We start from the raw sequence: 17,350 nt of genomic DNA, 5'->3' as shown, positions 1-17,350 counted from the left end.
ATCAAAACTACAATACAATTACAATCATAGCCAGGAATTCAATTCAGAGAGATAAGACTGTATGAATCATAATTTCATGTTTTAGGGGTTCAAACCTGAATTCCCCCTCACTGCACCTATGGATAGAAACATGCAATGAACTGTACATTCCAAATATTAAAATGAAGTGAGAAAAAATTAATTATTTTCAAGGCGTTTAGGATCAAAGTTTAGGGGCACTCAATATAACAAGTCAGCCAGGGATATGAAACGATCATACGGAAGTGACAGAAGCGCTATCTCAGGCGCTTACTGCTGCGAGAAGCCCTCAGATGAAGTGTGTTCACCATTAGGGGACGGAAATCACTCGAGGCAGCTAAGGAAACAGGAAACTGCAGGCAGTGTGGTGCAGTGGTTAAGGCCTTGGACTTCAAACCCTGAGACTGTGGGTTCAAATCCCACTACTAACACAATTTGACCATGAGCAAGTCACTTGACCTGCCTGTGCTCCAAGTGGAAAAACCAAAAGAAATGTAACCAAGCGTATCATAAAAGTTTTCTTGCAAATGGCAAATAGAGACAATACTGTGGGAAGCTCAGAAGCAGGAAGGGGTGGAGACTTATGGGACACGGGAGTGTTGTACTGTATCGAATTCACATGTTTATCTCCTTTGTGAACATTGTGTAGCCCCCAAATATTCACTTACAGTATATGGTGAGAACATTTAATGAAGCCATTTGATGGGCAATAAGGAATTTGAATGATGACTCTAGCAGCAACATTCTGTACCTGATATGGACTCCCATGAAAATCTGACCTTACACCAAAGACCTCGAAGAGTGGCTTACAAAAGCAGACAAGGCAGGTCTACCAGGGAGATTTAGAGCTTGAATTTACCAGCATGCCACCCTGCCCAGAATCCTGTGGTCGCTGCTGGTCTACGAGGTCCCAATGCCAATGGCAGAGTCAATGGAGAGGAGGATCATCAGCTACCTTCGAAGGTGGCTCCGCCTTCCACGCAGCTCTGGCAAAAGAGGGAGGCTCAGTGGTCAACTGCTGCTGGGATGCAAGCCTGGGGTCTGATCACCCCCTGGCTGGCTCGCCTGGGTGAGGGTGTGTGATGTCTTAACAGACCCGCAACACCCGTTGACCCCAGGATACATTAATGATGATGCATCCCAGTGCTTCTGTGGAAGTATTTTTGAAAGGAGAGGGCTGAAAACACTGGAGATTTTGAATTCCTCCAGAGTGGAGTCATAATAAGTGGCTCTGCAAATTATCTGTGAGCCCAAAATTACAATCTGCTCTTTACTCTGAGTTTAGCAACTGCTGGATCCTCCTTCCAGGTTTTAAATAAGTTCTCTATTTAATTTTGTGGCCCCTGGTCTCTTCTAACTTCAACAGTTCTTTCTTCAACTTTGAGATACATCACGCCGTGTTGATTTTATAATTAAGCTCTTACTTGCCTTAATCTGCTTTCACGTTCATGATGATGATTAAATCTTTGTCCTACAAAGTGCAGAAGAACAATGTATTCACAGTGTTAGGAAAGTGTGGAGGTAGTCCATAAATGCTTAAAATTAAAGATATGTATGTAGCATTTAAGAATCAACCATCTAATTTCCACTTAAGCCTACATTTGCTGTAGATTTTCATTTTTTTTTTTTTTCTTCATTTTCGTTTCTCATTAAGTTTATTGTTCCTTATTCAATGAGGGAAATTAAAACCAGCGTTCTAAATATGAATCTGGCAGCCTTAATTTTATAACCTTTGCCAACAGTAGCACCAATAGGAGTCGCTGCAGCTCAATTTAATAGCCAACAAAAGTATAAAACAGTATACATGTATTTATCACAACTATGCAAGGGCAGGATGAACACTGGCAGAACACAAGATGTCTTAACTAGCAGTTTCACTGATCCAGACTAAACCAGTTTTAACGACTGGAGTGGCTTTCCCACTTTCCCTGCTTTTGAAACTGCAGTTTTCTTTGTCACCCTAGACTGACTGATCGTGGCAAAGGGAGGTATTTCAACTCCATCATAGTTTACCGGCACCGTATCTGAAGCTGATGATGGGTCTACAAAGTCTTGGAGCTACCAGAAATCAGTACACCCTACTGAAACCAGAGACCGTTTCATCCTTGAGGTTCTTACACATCTGCGCCCGAGGGTTACCTTCCAAGCTCATCTAGAGGTAAGCGCTACCACTCCGGGACACCAGGGGGTGCAATAACTAACTCTTATATCTCTCTTAGTACCCATAACTCTGAGAAGATGACCACTGAGGGCAACTGATCGACACCTCTTCCAGTCCAGGAGCTATAGAAGTGAGGTGCTCCTGAGAAGTGGCATCTCATTCAGGAGATAAGTGCACTGCTTTACAGAGCTCCAATTCTGCATTAATCTCTGAGGTGGAAATTCTCTGTTTCACATACTCCAACTTGATCAGAATTTTAGGGACAGAGCACAGGGTCAGCTATTTGTACAGGGCCTGTGGAGCAATTGCTGGTTAAGGGCTTTCCTCAAGAGCCCGACAGAGTAGCATTCCTTCAATCACTGCAGGGATTTGAACTGGCAACCTTCGATTTACCAGATCCTTTAGCCACAGAGCTACCACTCTGGCCTTTTCCTGTATTATGTTTTGTCTAAAGGGCATGAATGCGGGTAATTCCATGCCAGACCAGGGGGTGGAGGAGTGTACTAACCAATTCTCTCTTTCCACTGTAGACCGATTATGTAAAATTCCACCTGGTGTCTATGACATCACTTCCGGTCTTGGGGCCAATGACGTCACTTCCGGTTCCGGGTCTAATGACATCACGTGCGGTTCCGGCCCTGATGACGTCACTTCCTCTCCTCTCCTATAAAACCGCCATCTTTGCCACATCAAGACAGTTCTGTTTTGGACTCAAATCTGTACACAAATGTACTCTCAATTTAACTGTTTTGTAGCCAGGAATAATTATACGGGTGGCTGCCCCAAATCTTTTTGTGGACTCTTTTGTCTCATCTTTGACAGGGTACATTATCATTGGCCCCAGGTTTACTGTCTAATGTACAACTTATGCTTAAACATACTCATTTTTAAAATTGTTTTAGCAGTTAACATGTTTTTTGACACATTATCATAACGTCAGCCTCACATTAGCAGAAACCTACCTTTAGTCAAAAGCACTGCCTGTGTGTTTGTTGACAAGACTCCTGCTTTCTTTTTACTGATGACACAGAGACACCCTGAGATTGTTCATTTTTTTTATTTATAAATTATTATGCTAAGGGGGGCATTTTCACTAATGTTATCCGCACATCAATACCTGTCACTAACATAATGTGTGTTATACAGTATGTTGTTTTTGTAATTGTGAGACGTCCTTTTTGATGACACAGTGACACCCACACGTTGTCGTGCCGTGTTGTCTGAAGAGACCAGATTACTTGTTACATCTGATCTGATTTAATTTTTACCCCTTATAATAAACCTGGTAACAAACCTTATCTGTTTTAATGCATTTACGGAGAGGTCCCTACTAACTGTGTTCAAAATTCACATCACATGCTGTTACACATTTATAGGTGCTACCTGCTCCATTGACATTCCAGCAATGTTTTGTGGTATAGAAGTGTTCAAAATAAAATATTGATGGACAAGTGTGACAGATAGGGGGTGCTGTCGACCCCTGAATCCTCAGACAACACGTCAGACACCAGATAAAAGTCCCAATAATTGACTTTAATATGTTCAATTGTGCACAAAGCACCTCCACCTCAACAGTACTCCACAATAATAATAAGAATCAATACAATAATCACAATCCTCCATTCCCAGCAGCTCAGTCACCCTTCCTCCCAACTTGGCTCCATCTGCTGGGGCTTCCCAGAGTCCTTTTATAGTCCATGACCTGGAAGTGCTTCTATCCCTCAGTCCATGTGATTTCCCAGCACTTCCAGGTCAAATGAAAACTCCTTCTTTCCTTCAGCCCGGAAGTACGTCATTTCCTCTGTCCCCGTGACTGGGAAGCACTTCCGGGCTATATGGAAAATACAAGTCCCTGAGCCTCCCTGCAGCGTCCCCTGGTGGCCCCCACGGTATCCAGCAGGGCTGTGAATTAAAACTCCAAGGTCCATGATGCCCTGCTGGAATTCGGGGCACCGCCATGTTGCAGGGAGGGCTCCATCTGGCGGCTTGGAGGTATTGGCTGGGATAACTTGCTGGCCCTATGCCACACAAGTTAATACTGGAAATGTCTAAATTATTATGTACACTTCACAGTACTGATCAATTTGACATTCACTCATCACCGGGCTGAGGGAAGCAATCTTAGCTTCTGTATGTCAATGGTCGAGGCTGGCTACCTCATCGTCAATACTTTAACAAAGGCCAGAAGTCACTCCACTCATGAGCTACACTCATGTGGGAAAATGTGTGGGGGTTCTAGTGGAAGAGTTTGGTTCTAGCCCACCCAGGGGTGCCAAATTAATATAGGAATACTAGCCAACCCGCGGCGTACCATACGCTGCATAATCAGGCCGATTTTTTAATCACATTTTTAAGCACAGGGAGAAAATTAACATTTGAAAAATCGGTAATGTAATAAATCAGCAAGAAAAGCAACATTGTAACAATGCACGGAACAAACCAACACACAATCGTCCTTGACTGAAAACTGGGGGACCCCCATCGCGCCTTCTCCTGCCAGACCGAGGGATGCGAGTGCACTGCGCTCGCTCAGGCGCGGTGTGTGGAATGGCAGGAGAGGAGAAGGACGTCCACTCAGCTCCACCCGTCATGCTAGTCTGCTGATTTCTCATTCAGTATGCACTGCTCGCTCATGTGCCCACCTCCAACTCGTCACTGGAGTCATTGTCATCTTTACACAGTCCAGATGCACCTGTGACTGATGTAGACGTTTCATTGCTCTATGTGGTTTTGGCTGCTTTTCTATATATAATCCACCAAGACACCCAATCACGGTAGTAGCGAGGTGGGAGGGGGGTGTGTACAAAGGATAGGGACGCAACCAGTGGGAGCGTATGAGTCGCACTTAGTGGGAATTCTACGGTTTGCAGCCCGAATGGGGTTCAACAGCTTACCCACACCTCTCTGTGCCGGGTAGACACACGCTCAATGTCATGCATAATTATTTATTGAATGCTAAACACTTCTGGAAAGACACGGTTGTCTAAAACGGGTTGGTGTGAGAATACAACAGTAAGTGAATGAAAAGATGGAACTCTGGAGAGAGCAAAATACAACACAATAGTGAAGCCGCGGCATAACAAGCGCCGCATAATTATTTATTGATGGTTGAACACTTCTGGAAAGACACGGTTGTCTAAAAAGGGAGGGTTTGAGGATACAAGAGAAAGTGAAGGAAAAGATGGAACTCTGGAGAGAGCAACATATAATTGTCCGTGAGTGAAGAAGACGCATGTTTGTCATGGATGTGAATTGCTGTATTTAGTGTGTAAAACAGTTTGTTATGGTGCACGCGGTCGTGAGTCGTAACCGAAAACTCGTTTTTTAAAGACTGCTTACTTCATTGTGTTTTAACCTCAGTTGGAAAGGATTGTTTTAAGGATCCCATGGGATACCTCTCGTAAACTGTTTTACACGCTGCATATGGCGACTCACCTCCACGAGAAACATGCCTCTATGAACAGTCAACGTGGCTCGGAGGTGCCAGGAGTTGGTGGGCGTGGCTCCTTCTTGCGTGCGCCATAGGTGTCTTACTTGTCGGCGGCTCAGTGAATCCACGCCCCTTCCGGCTTGCTTTCCATGTTTGTCTTGCCCTAGTGAATTATATAGGAATATAAGGGATTGCTGTTTCTGCCTAATGAGGGATCCCAACTTAATGTCGTCAATTATGTATAGATCTGAGAAAAAGAATGCATTGACTAATGTTAATCGATCAGTGAATAATTTAGTAATTGATTAAGTAATTAGGTAAGACTCCCATTTATTTTCCTTATCTTTCTCTGTAGAATAGCATTTTTGACTTTGATTTTCGATTTGATATACATTGTTAATCCCAGAGGGGAAGCTGTCTTTTTGCATAATCTCTGGGGGTCGAACATCAAGGTAAATGAAGCACACTAATTTTATGAAACAGAATAATGCAAATTATTGATAAACAGAAGGGTTATAGAAATATGATAGCTGTATTTATATCTCTCTATTATATAAAAAAATCCTGGGACGAGACAAGTCTTTTTCAGAGAGATAATTTCATGTCCCGCGAGACAAGAGATTTAACCACGCCCGGGGCTGGAAATAAAAGACAAAGAGTAAATGACAAAGTAGAACATCGTAAAGAGGTTCAAAAACATTGGTGCGATACACATGTAGAGCAGGTTAGAGATAATGAAAGTACTAAAATTCAAAAGTCTCAAAAAATTGATAGCAAAGATCACATTAGCGCAAACAAACAGAAATTAATACTCGATGAAATAACGGAACAGCGAAAAGAAACTGAATATATGGATTTAAACTTTACGTTGGAGACTTGTAGATCGTCTAATTTGTGTCGCCATCAGGGAAAGTAGTGTTTCTTCCCAATGAAGAGGCGTATCCGTGAGAATTAAAAGATTTGTTGTTTGTTGAAATTCACATACGTGAGCGGCACAGACATGAAATGGCTGCCGTTTACCGCAGGCCGGGAGAGTTGGCGAGCTAAGCGAGCAGGGTGCAAAGTCCCTTTGTCAACATAAAAGAAGGGACACACGACAGATAAAACAGACAAATATTCGTAACACAGAAGAGGCTGGGTGTTTACTGGCCACTTACAGTCCTAATTTATCTTGGAAATGATAAACAGTTTTACAGTACTAGGTCTTTAAGTCTTGAGTGTTGATGCTCTAGGTTCAAGTGGTGTTAGATTACACTCTTTGACTTTGCTGTATGGTCCTTTGTCCGTGGTGCAATGTGATGTTACCTTTCACAACTCGCAGTTAGGGTCTTTACTGGGTCCTCTGCAACTTCATATGGAAAAGCACTGCTCTTTCTGGCACAAGGGTTTTGGCACTGAAGTTCCCCTCTTGAAGTAACGTCTGCTTCTCAGATTGGGTTCAGTCACAGGCACAGAACTTGGCAGAGTGGGTGTTGAGGGTGTTGAGCTTCAAGGCTCTATGGTGATTAGCGTCCAGGAAAGTCAGTTTGTGAGTGTCTTGTGCCACAGACATTGGCGGCTCCACTCACACCAAACAGAATGGTTCGGCAGCTTTCAACACGCAAAAACAAAAGATTGTCATCTTTCGGCCCAACCAAAAAAAAACCCTCAAGAGACCAGATCATCAGTTTTCAGGTCTCCCAAACAAAACAGATAGGAATGCAGCTAGATTTGAAGAACGTTGTAATCTCTGGTGATACGGGATTGGAACCCGTACCAGTGCAAATCCCTAGCCTTATAGCTACCACTCCACCCTTTCACCTTAACACTGACAAATTGATAAAAAGCCACCATCATTGTGGGAGATGCTCACAACCCAAAGCCCTAGCCTGAATTAATCAAAACAGCTTACTTATTGGGCAACATATTAGTAGACTTAAAATAGGAGAGGACATCAAAAAATTTGGACGTGAGCGTCTGTAGGCTTTGCTCCCAAGTTACCCTAACTATTCTGTAACATTTCAGCAATTATTTACTGCTCTGGTGCTGATCTTTCTGCTCTTAAAATAGATAGATAGATAGATAGATAGATAGATAGATAGATAGATAGATAGATAGATAGATAGATAGATATGAAAGATAGATAGATAGATAGATAGATAGATAGATAGATAGATAGATAGATAGATAGATAGATAGATAGATATGAAAGGCACTATATGAAATAGATAGATAGATAGATAGATAGATAGATAGATAGATAGATAGATAGATAGATAGATAGATAGATAGATAGATAGATAGATAGATAGATAGATAATGATAGATAGATAGATAGATAGATAGATAGATAGATGATGAAAGGCACTATATGATAGATAGATAGATAGATAGATAGATAGATAGATAGATAGATAGATAGATAGATAGATAGATAGATAGATAGATAGATATGAAAGGCACTATATAATAGATAGCTAGATAGGAACATATGAAAGGCACTATATAATAGATAGATAGATAGATAGATAGATATGAAAGGCACTATATGATAGATAGATAGATAGATAGATAGATAGATAGATATGAAAGGCACTATATAATAGATAGCTAGATAGGAACATATGAAAGGCACTATATAACAGATAGATAGATAGATAGATAGATAGATAGATAGATAGATAGATACTTTATTAATCCCAAAAAAACAGTTTGTCAGCCATCACTGCAGATCTCATGGTGTAAGTAACATATGAAAAATATATTTCGGTGGAGTATTTCTTTACCTCCTAATTTAACTGGAAATGCATTTTACTCGTGGTAATGTCAGTAGTGCTATAATTGACAGATAGATAGATAGATAGATAGATAGATAGATACTTTATTAATCTTAAGGGAAAATTCCCATACTCCAGCAGCAGCATACTGATAAAGAACAATATTAAATTAAAGAGTGATAACAATGCAGGTATAACAGACAATAACTTTGTATCGTGTTAACATTTACCCCCCCGGATGGAACTGAAGAGTCGCATAGTGTGGGGGATGAACGATCTCCTCAGTCTGTCAGTAGGTCATTACGATAGCAATTGACGAGAAGATTTCATAATTAACTGCAGAATTACGGTATTTGAGCATACCTCTAGAGCGCCTCTTTCTCTTACACGATTTGTTTCGAGTTTGGTCATTTTCTGTCCAGCCGTTTTAGCTCTAGGATATCCTCACGAAGCTGTGACACACAGACGCGGAGACAGACTCACACCCATCATTGAGATATTGATGTTATCCAGTATCAGGGCACCCTAAAACATTGAGGCCTGTCAAAAATTGGAGATCAAAATTTTTGACGAATCTAAAGCTTTCGCTCCTCACCCTATAGACGATGGATTATGGTGGGTGAGGGCGCAAAGCAAAGAATAGGAGATTGTAGTAAAATGGTAGGTGATGAGAACATTTAAAGGTGATCTTTGTGATCAGTAGGCCAAAAACCATAAGATATGCCTAAAATTCTTTGCTGTCCCGTGTTTCCTTTCTTTCTGCAATTGTATTCTTTCATTAGGATGTGTGAATCTAATTAAATGGTGGCTCTGAGTTGTGCCTTGTGATAGAGCCCTCAGCTCCCTTTGACCCTGAAACTGGCCTGAGCAGACTCGACAAATGGGTAAATGTTGGCAGAGCTCCCTGTCAGGCTAATGGAGACTTCAGATTGTCCCTCAGTTCATTTAAAAATTTTGACTTCTAGGATTGTAATAAAAAAATAATAAAAGGCTAACACACGTACAGGCAGACATTCAAAATAAGAAAGCGGCCCCCCTCGACACACAGACACAAGAGGAGTCCAAGAATGGCGGTCTGGTGAGCCCCCTTTATTTCAGGCTTTAAGGATTCATTTGATTTGCCTCACGTACAAAGAGGAGCTTTGAAGGGGAAAACAAGACAGGCTTTTGCAGCTAATATTACAGTCAAGTTTCAATTTTACCTAAGGGAAGGCAGCATTATTAAAAGTCATGGCTGAAATTGCGTGACAGGTGCCAATATTCTCCACCCTGACAGATGTGTCAGTTTGTGAATGCCATTTTCTTGTCAGCGGTCCCTAGATGGAGTTGCTCCCATCACCATTTGTCTCTCTCTTCCAGCGAGATCACACATGCCCGCCGTTTGCCTCCGAGCTGCGCTGCCTGTTTGATGTGTGGAATCTTCACAATGAGACTTATTAACAGACACTCCATTATTTTTGTTTAGAGCATTTCCAAAACAAGCAGAGCGAGCCAAAGTCATTTAAAAAAAAAAAACAGGGGAAAATAAGAGACTGTCGGTGAGGGTTGGGGGGGTGAAGGGGGGGACAGAGTATGATAATAATAATGAAAAATGTACAGCGGGGTCATCTGCAGGCCACACACGGCTCAATTTGCAATGCATAACAAAGCCATTTCTACAGTTGGTAATGAAGGTGATTGGAGTGCCAGTTGTAGGCTCGCAGCCAAAGATGGTGCGGTAATGGTGGGGAAGTGGGGGACGGGGATAGGGGGGCTGTGGCGGATTGTATCTCCAAGTGTTAGGGACACATCAGGCTGAAATGAGAAGAGACTTCGAGCGACGAGGCGGCTGCTTTTGTTCGACGCCCCCCAGTTTCCTCGTGACCGCAGCCAGACCCAGTGTGCCATTCATTCCTTCACGTATGCCAGCGAGCTATCTGCAGCAGGCCATTAATAGAGATGGAGCCCACCAGGGATACTGCACAGGTCACCTCTGAAGGAAGCTGCCAACAAAGCTAAAACGATCCAAGCAAAGGGGGCAGATGCCTCTCATTGATTTGGACAGGGTGTGTACAGTCGTACGCTGGCATTTTTACTTTTACAGGACCGGAGGGGCTTTGAATTCAACATTTTTCCAGGTCTGGCATATGGGTGGTGGTAATGGCCACATGGTTAGCCGTATAGTTTTCCAGTAGCTAATATTACAATCATGTTTCAAATAAAGGAAGCCTTATGAAAAGGCATGGCTGAAAGTTCAAGACCCTTACAGATGTGTCAGTCCTCAGCCAGACTTCTGCACGGGTTAACCAGGGCTGGTGGGCTACACGGGCCCCCAAAGTTAATCAAAAAAAAAATATATATATATATATATAATTTTTTTAAATACACACTTACAGTATATTAAGTTAAAAGGGTACTAAAAGTAAAAATAAGCCTCTCATACATCACTCGTAAAATAAAAGTGTGGGCGCTTTTGCTAAGATTTTAAGAAGTGTTTTCTGAATGTTGATTGATAAAAAGCGCCCACACTTTTATTTTACGAGTGATGTATGAGAGGCTTATTTTTTACTTTTTAGTACCCTTTTTAACTTAATATAAGTGTGGTTTTTATATATATACTTTATTTTCAAATTTTTAGTGTTGGGTTTGTTTTAGTATAATTTTGTAATCCCGGGTTCACTTCCCAGGTTCTCCCTGCGTGGAGTTTGCATGTTCTCCCCGTGTCTGCGTGGGTTTCCTCCCACAGTCCCACAGTCATAAATTGTCCCGTGTGTGTGCTTGGTGTTTGTGCCCTGCGGTGGGCTGGCACCCTGCCCAGGGTTTGTTTCCTGCCTTGCACCCTCTGTTGGCTGGGATTGGCTCCAGCAGACCCCCCGTGACCCTGTCGTTAGGATATAGTGGGTTAGATAATGGATGGATGGATAATTTTGTACTCAATATTTTAACACTTCCTTTAACATTTCTATCCCTTACTAGCGCCATCTATTGATGAAATCTTTAACTATTCTTCATATGAAAATTTAATTTCTTAATTAACATGGATTAATTGATCAATTAGTGAAACTGATTATTGATTCATGTATGTCATTGGAAGTGAGTATGTGTGTAAAAGTCATTTGGATAATAGGAATTGGGTTAAATATCGATTACAGCATAAGGCAGGAACAAATCTCCGGGCAGGTGCCAGCCCACCGCAGGGCACACACCAGCATAGCCAATGCACCTAACCTGCATGTCTTTGGACTGTGGGAGGAAACCCACGCAGACATGGGGAGAACATGCAAACTCCATGCAGGGAGGACCTGGGAAGCGAACCAGGGTCTCCTTACTGTAAGGCAGCAGCGCTACCACTGCGCCACCGTGCCGCCAATAACAAACAGGTGAAGTTAAAATAAGCGTGGTAAAAAAAGAGACATTTGTTTCGCTTTTCAAAGAAATACTCCTGCTGCTAGACTTGCTAATCAAGTCCTCTTTTAACCCCCTTGTCACTCATGTGCGTCAGAGGGTCACCTTCTGAGTTCCTTCACAGGTATGTGATACCACCCCAAGCAGAGAGGGGGCGCTGGCACTGATGGCCTTGACTTCTTTTTTTTTTCCCTCCATGGCAACCGCCCAGTGAGGGCCACTGACTCCGCCCCTTCCGTGCCTCATTCTGGCTTAAGTGAACCAAAGAAGCTCCACAGCCTACTCACGAGATTCTTATCAGAACCTGTAAAGCTAGCCTGACCTTTTTTTGAACGCCATTGCGCGTTGTTGGTTTTTTTTTTATTTTTTCCCCGTCAATTAAATGGGGACAGCCTAAAATTTGCTGTTGTATCAGCCTGTTATTCACTCGAAGGACCAGACCCTTTACCGTTATTACGTCCCATTCGCAGAAAACACGCAGTAGGAATGTGAAGTGTGTGAATAAGAAAGCGGTTTGCTTTGCTATAATAGTGACAGTTATTCAGAAACGGTCAGCGACAGCATTATACACTCCCCGGCCACTTTATTAGGTACACCTTTTGCCTTCAGAATTGCTGTTAATTCCTCATGGCACAGGTTTAACAAGGTGCTGGGGATATTCCTCAGGGATTTTGGTCCATATTGACATGATATGCATCACGCAGTTGCTGCAGATTTATCAGCTGCACGTCCATGATGCGTATCTCCTGTTCCACCACATCCCAAAGGTGCTCTACTGGATTGAGATCTGGTGACTGTGGGGACCATTTGAGTGCCGTGAATTCAAGAGTTTGAGATGATCTGAGCTTTGCGACGTTATTCTGCTGGAAGTGGCCATTCGGAAGATGGGGACACTACGGTCATAAAGGGATGGACATGGTCAGCAACAAGATTCAGGTAGGCTGTGGCATTTAAACGATACTCAAATGGTACTAAGGTGCCCCAAAGTGTGATATTAAAACACCATTACACCACCAGCCTGAAACGCTGATACAAGACAGGATGGATCCATGCTTTCATGTTGTTGATGCCAAATTTTGATCCTGCCATCTGAATGTTCCAGCAGAAACTGAGACTCAGGCAATGTTTTCTCCAATCTTCTATTGCCTAATTTTGTGGAGCCCGTGTGAATTGTAGTCTCAGTTGCCTGTTCTTAGCTGACAGGAGTGGCACCCGGTGTCGTCTCCTGCAGCTGTAGCCCATCTGCTTCAAGGTTGGACATGTTGTGTGTTATGACAGCTCTCTGGGTGTGCCAGCCACCCAACCCCTAACACAGACAGACGCAGGAGGCACACTTATAAAAGCACACGTATAAGCACAGAAACACAGTCCAAAGCACAAAACACTGCACAATACTTGCCTTCTTTTCTTTTCTCCTCCACGGCAAGCTTTGTCTCCCTCCTCCCGACTTTGGCTCACTGAGTTGTGTCTGCTGGCTTCTTTGATATGTTACATATGTTATATGTTATGATGATCTACTTCCAGTGACACTTCTGGGTGTGGTGAAAGGAATGCCCATACGGGCGTTAGAGAAGCTGCAGCACCCCCAGATCCCAACAGGGCTGTATCCAACTCCATCTCCCATGAAGCCCTGCGGTAGTCCGAGGCACCACTGCCAGCCAGGATGGTTGCTTTCTGGGGGAGAGGTAATGCTCTGTCCACACTTGCTCCTCTGGCCCTTCGAAAGGAAAAGGCTTCCTGGCCGGGCAAGGGCCCAGCCATCTATAACAGTATTCAAAGATGCTGTCCTACACACCTCGGTTGTAAAGAGTGCTTATTTGAATTCCTGTTACCTTTCTATCAGCTCAAACCAGTCTGGCCATTCCCCTTTGACCTCTGGCATCAACAAGGCGTTTTCACCCAGCGAACTGCCGCTCACTGGACATTTTCCCTTTTTTGGAGCATTCTCTGTAAACCCTAGAGATGGTTTTGCTTGAAAACCCAGAAGATCATCAGATTCTGAAATACCCAGACCAGCCCGACTGGCACCGACAACCTTGCCACGTTCAAAGTCACTTCAGTCACTTCAGCAGGTCGTCTTGACAATGTCTATAGGCTGAAATGCATTGAGTTGCCACCGTGTGATTGGCTGATTAGATATTTGCACTAACAAGCAGTTGAACAGGTGTACCTAATAAAGTGGCCAGGGTGTGTGTGTGTATGTAAAAGAGGACATTGCACACTTTTGCTTTGTATGGTGCCACATTGCCTTGTGCTGTCTCACAGACCCATTTTCCACATTCAAATCCTTCACCAGACAGTTAGGTTTACCAAGTCACTGCATTGGTTTTCCACTCACATCCCCGAGGACCTGTGTAGCAGCTGCATTGGTCATCAGTTGGCGGCTGCGGTGGACTGGCATCTTGTCCAGTTTTGTGTCCACTGGTGCTGCCAGAATAGACAGTGATGCCCCATGAACATAAAATGGACTTTAAGAATACATCCATCCATCCATTATCCAACCCACTACATCCTAACTACTGGGTCGCGTGGAGCCAATCCCAGCCAACACAGGGTGCAAGGCAGGAAACAAACCCCGGGCAGGGCGCCAGCCCACCGCAGTTTAAGAATATCTATATATATATAATTCACTAAGGCAAGACACCCATGGAAAGCACGCCGGAAGGGCGTGGATTCACTAAGCCGCCGACAAGTAAGACACCTATGGTGCACGCAGGAAGGAGCCACGCCCACCAACTCCAAGACCATTGGATACGACGACAACTCGCTGAGCCACACCCACCAACTCGGACGTGACGACACAGAAAAAACGGCGTCATTTATATTCATCTGTCGTAGAGGCCACATGCACCTCCGAGCCACGTTGACTGTTCATAGAGGCATGTTTGTCGCGGAGGTGAATCGCCATATGCAGCGTGTAAAACGGTTTGCGAGGGGTATCCCATGGGATCCTTAAAACAATCCTTTACAACTGAGATTAAAACACAATGAAGTTAGCAGTCTTTAAAAACCGAGTTTTCGGTTACGACGCACGACCGCGTGCACCATAGCAAACTGTTTTACACGCTACATACAGCAATTCGCCTCCGCGGCAAACATGCGTCTTCTTAGATGCTCCTGCACGACCGTGGTCGGGTGTCTTGGTGGATTGTATATAGAAAAGCAGCCAAAACCGCACAGAGCAATGAAAAGTCTACATGAGTCACAGGTGCATCTGGACTGTGCAAAAACGACAACGACTCGAGTGACAACTTGGAGGTGGGCACATGAGCAGGCAGTCCAAACTGGACGAGAAATCAGCAGACTAGCTTGACAGAGGGAGCGGAATGGACGTCCTTCTCCTCTCCTCCCATTCCACCCTCCGTCTGGGAGGAGAAGGCGCGATGACGGTCTGCCAGTTTTCAGTCACAGACGATTGTGTGTTGGTTCGTTCCGTGCATTGTTGCAATGTTGCTTTTCTTGCTGATTTATTACATTACCGATTTTTCAAATGTTCATTTTCTCCCTGTGCTTAAAAATCATTAAAACGGCCTAATTATTCGGCGTATGGTACGCCGCGGGTTGGCTAGTATGAATGTATTAAACAAACTATTGTTCACTTTCACTTAACACCCTCCTGCATACACACCATCCATCCATCCATTGATTCTGGAGTAATTTTATCCCTTGTTTGGTTTTAAAGAATTGGTTTTGAGGTGGAATCCAACTTTTCATGGAACACAAATCCATTGCACGTTCACAACTGGCCAGTTTAAATTGGCCAATGGGCTCATCGTCCAGTCTTCAGATTGTCTGAGGAAATCAAAATACTAAACTAGAACCTCACAGAAGGTACCTAATCCTGGTTGGCTCTCGGACATAGTGAGGTAGGAGCAGGATTGTCTGAAGCAGAATGTCGCTCAGCCCAACTATACCACTCACAAATCTCAAAATAAAACTGATGTGCGATGTGCACGTCCAGAGGACAGCTATTTTCTCACCTTTCTCCCATAAATGAAGGCGAGTGTGCAGCCCAAAGCCAAAGCTGCACCTGCAGACACTCTGGCAGATCATTTACCTTCATGGCTCACTGCCTTGCTGACCGACACTGACAGATTTGCCACCAATTAAGGCAGCACGGTCTGCAAATCAAATGGTGATGGCCTACATGGTCCTGCTGGTGTGCGTTGGCTTGGGGAATATTCACGATAGTAAACGCAAGCCCTTTGATTTTTTAGAAAAAGCTGTGGATTTTTGTACAGTGGTAAATGCCTCTTAATTACGTGGACCTGTGTTCTATTAGTGTGCCCAGTGTCCACACAGTAGTGTTCATTTTAACATATCCTCCATTCGTATCTCTTTCAAAATGGGATCCGTCCTGCCTCCTCTGACAAAACAATATCCAAATTCCGCCATCTGATAAATCAGCCACCTCCTCCCTGCCTCTGACATCCGGCAAAATCTTCCTACTCCCTCGTACCACAGACACAAAAATGAGAAAAATGCAAATTGTACACTTTAAAAAGGAGGAGTGGTAGCCGTCAATCATTTTTACAATGACGGCAACACACCCGTCTAATTTATTATCGCCAGCCAGTTGCTAGAAAGGAGATACGCATCTGTCAATCTTTATTTCAGGCTACACGTCCCCCTTTGTGATTATATGAGCGGGAATACACTTTACACAGCCAATCTAGTGATGGACATTTCGGTTCACTTTCCTGATTCCATTCTTTTAAGTAAATCAATTTTTATGATTAATTTGATTCATCAATAGTATTTAAGGTTGGGAAGTCCTATGAGGGTGGCTTATCAATAATAATATAATAATTCATACATTAGTATATACAAAACAATTTATACAGTATTTAACATACCGGTAATTCATATGACTTTGTCCTGTTTCAGTACACAGTGCATGACAACACAATTTAAAATGGATCAATGAAATAAAACTAAACGTTCAAAAATCATAAATGTATGAGAATGTTGAGACTCGTTGTCGGGTAATGATTCAGTTCAAAGATCAAAGGAATGAGAATCATGATCCTCATTCTAGGGCAATGATTCAGTTTCACAACTCAAATGAATGAGTATAGTGTGCCTCATTCTCGAGTAATGACTCCGTTTACAAATCAAATGAATGAGAATCATGTGCCTCATTCTCGAGTAATGACTCCGTTTACAAATCAAATGAATGAGAATCATGTGCCTCATTCTTGGGTAATAACTCTGTTCACAACTCAAATAATGAGAATCATGTTCCTCATTCTCGGGCAGTGATTCAGTTCACGACTCAAACGAATCAGAATCGTGTGCCTCATTCTCGAGTAATGACACTGTTTACAAATCAGAAGAACGAGAATTGTGTACCTCATTCTCAGGTAATGACTTGTTCATGAAACAAATTAATGAGAATCGTGAGACTGATCTCAGAGATTCAATTGGGACTTGAAAAAAAACATTAAATGACAGATGCCTGGTGCAATCAATGAACCAAAAAGAAGTGTGTATCAAGGTAGAATTGAAAGGAAATACTTGCTAGAAATTAGAATATGATTTTTTTTAGGGTTTAATTTTGGATGACTAATTTGTTATCTGAACAAACGGACATAAATGGAT

Source organism: Polypterus senegalus, chromosome 15, assembly GCF_016835505.1.
Source record: "Polypterus senegalus isolate Bchr_013 chromosome 15, ASM1683550v1, whole genome shotgun sequence".
Classification (NCBI taxonomy): Eukaryota; Metazoa; Chordata; class Cladistia; order Polypteriformes; family Polypteridae; genus Polypterus; species Polypterus senegalus.
The sequence above is the reverse complement of the archived record's forward strand: the minus strand, read 5'-3'. Positions refer to the sequence as shown.